The sequence below is a fragment of the Littorina saxatilis genome, linkage group LG6, assembly GCF_037325665.1.
Source record: "Littorina saxatilis isolate snail1 linkage group LG6, US_GU_Lsax_2.0, whole genome shotgun sequence".
NCBI classification, from domain to species: Eukaryota; Metazoa; Mollusca; class Gastropoda; order Littorinimorpha; family Littorinidae; genus Littorina; species Littorina saxatilis.
The window spans coordinates 51,012,187-51,014,686 of record NC_090250.1 but is presented as its reverse complement, the minus strand read 5'-3'; positions in this window follow the sequence as shown (position 1 = coordinate 51,014,686).

Genomic DNA, 2,500 nt, shown 5'->3' with positions numbered 1-2,500 from the left:
TACACGAGAAGGATTAATTGTGTCTTTAAGACGCATGTTACCAATGCAACCACAGTCACTGGTAAATCCTGGTCCAGGTAACACACTCCTGAGTTCATGATCATGTGGTCGATTTCTCAGCTTGAGCGACAATAACATAACCTCAATGATTGCATCTTGTGTTGTAGACTTATTGGAGGCAGCGTGTGGCGCGCCACAGAGCTGTGAGAGTCCTTCAAGTTCCATCACGCTGGACATAATTGGCCGGAAGCAATCATCCCTGTGTCGATGCGGACTGTTATCAAGCTGAAGATTCCACTGATTGAACCACTCAGATATCTTTATCTCCTATATTTCAGCAAGGCAAAAAATGCCAGCTATGTTGCATGGCTTTGTGAAGATTCGTTTGTGTGCGGAGAAAGACTTTGTCAAGAATACATTCATTTTCAGGAACGGCTTTGGCGGTTTCCGATTTTTCATTGAAATATTTCACCATCCTCAAACAGCCATTGAATCTAATGATGAAAAACAACACTCGATCTTGTGGCTTCTTTTGTCAGTTTACATTCTGTCCAAAAAAATGACCTGACAAGATGCCGCAAATCAATAACAAGACACATTCAGTAGATTGATCCAAAGCTAGAACTCCTATTACTTTCTCCCTTTTTCTCTCACATTATTAAGAACAAGTCATTAGCATGACCACAACTCCATAATGTCACTGTCCACTGCTTGGATAAGGAGCTCTACACGGAAAACGTCCACCTCATTGTCTGTAAGCTCTAAATCCTTCCCTGTATTACGCTGCCAGACAAAGGATGAGTGTGTATTCATGCATGTGTTTGCATAATGCTTGCGTTCGCGTTGTTCGTGCACGTACTTAGCTTCACAGTTCAAGCGACGTTCTGCCCTCTCCAACGGACGTTTCAAAATCGCTGCGGATTTATATGTATTCAAATTTTTATTCTAATGGCTGGAAGAGATTATGTGCTACCACACAGCAGCAACAACCTTTTCTTTCTTGTTGAAAAAAGTTGTTATATCTCATCTTCTTATTGTCATTTGTTAAGTGCACCTCTCTCTCTGTCTCTGTGTCTCTCTGTCTCTCTGTCTGTGTCTCTATGTCTGTGTCTGTGTCTCTCTGTCACTGTCTCTTTCTATCTCTCTCTATCTCTCTCTTTCTTTCTCTCTCTCTCTCTCTCTCTCTCTCTCTCTCTCTCTCTCTCTCTCTCTCTCTCTCTCTCTCTCTCTCTCTCTCTCTCTCTCTCTCTCTCTCTCTCTCTCTCTCTCTCTCTCTCGCGCGCTCTCTCTGATTTAATAAATTACACTGGTCATTAAAAGTTAACCCAAGCCGCCTTGTTTTTCTGACAGCAGACTTGTATTGTGCAACTGTATACAGGAATACATGGCTTCGTTTCATTATTCTTGCGACATTTTCTGATCGTCATCAGACACCAGCGTTTCTGTTGGAGAAAATAGCAACGATAGTTAACCAAATTATTGACGAAGGTGTCAAATGCTCCACTGTGGCGTCATTTAAATGAACTACAGACAGAACAAGTGTGTTCTTTTTTTTTTTTTTTTTTTTTTTGTTTTGTCCTTACACCTGTTCCTTGTCCCGGTGTGCACTCACGCCGCCCCGTCCCTGCACTCACTGCTCCATCCACATCTGAATTTCGTTCCGCTGCCAGACTTGTCGATTTTACAGACGCTCCAGGGAGGGATGTCGGGTCGTTGCGGTAGGCTACCCTCGGAAGATGACACTGCACTTCTGCTGAGTCACTTCGACGGTGTTCAGTAGTGGGTCTGTCCCCAGCTAACGGACGCAGCCCACTACCTACTATGCCCCCTACTAACGACATTAACAGCTAAGTCGCGGAGCCAGACTGAGTGAGGGTCCCCTCCAGAGAGCAGACCGCCACCAGACAAGTGTGTTCTTGAGTGAAAAATGGGGTAAGCGCAACAACACTCACTATCAGTAAAACTCCTCGTAATTTTGAGTTAAAAAAGAAATTTTTCCAAAAGGACTAAAAATGATCATGACTGTAGTTCAGGGATATTCCACAATTGTAGAATCGCTCCTGGTTATTTTTTTTCAGAGAAGAAAAATCTGTTTAATCGATTGTTTTTGGTTTTTGCATGGTTGTTTTTGTTTACACTACTCAGGTCTAATTTTTCTCTCTTTCTTTCTTTCCCTCTTGCTCCTGTCACATCGGTTTCTTTTGTTCTGAATGAATTTGTTTGCTTTCTTTCTTTCTCACATTCGTTCTTTCTGTCTGTCTTTCTTTTACTCTTATGCATGCTGTCTTATCAGTTGCATCGAACTAGGTTATTACCCAGTAATTGAGTTTCATGCGTTGTGCGATCGGTTTGTCGATCTCCATTATATGCGGTAATTTCCACCAGAGATAGCAGATTTAAGTGACGCCGTTCGCTCGTTTCTAAAAATGAAAATTGAACCAAATCGCAATTATTGGTCGATTTTTGTCGGCGCCATCTGCGAGCGAGAAGAAAGACACCT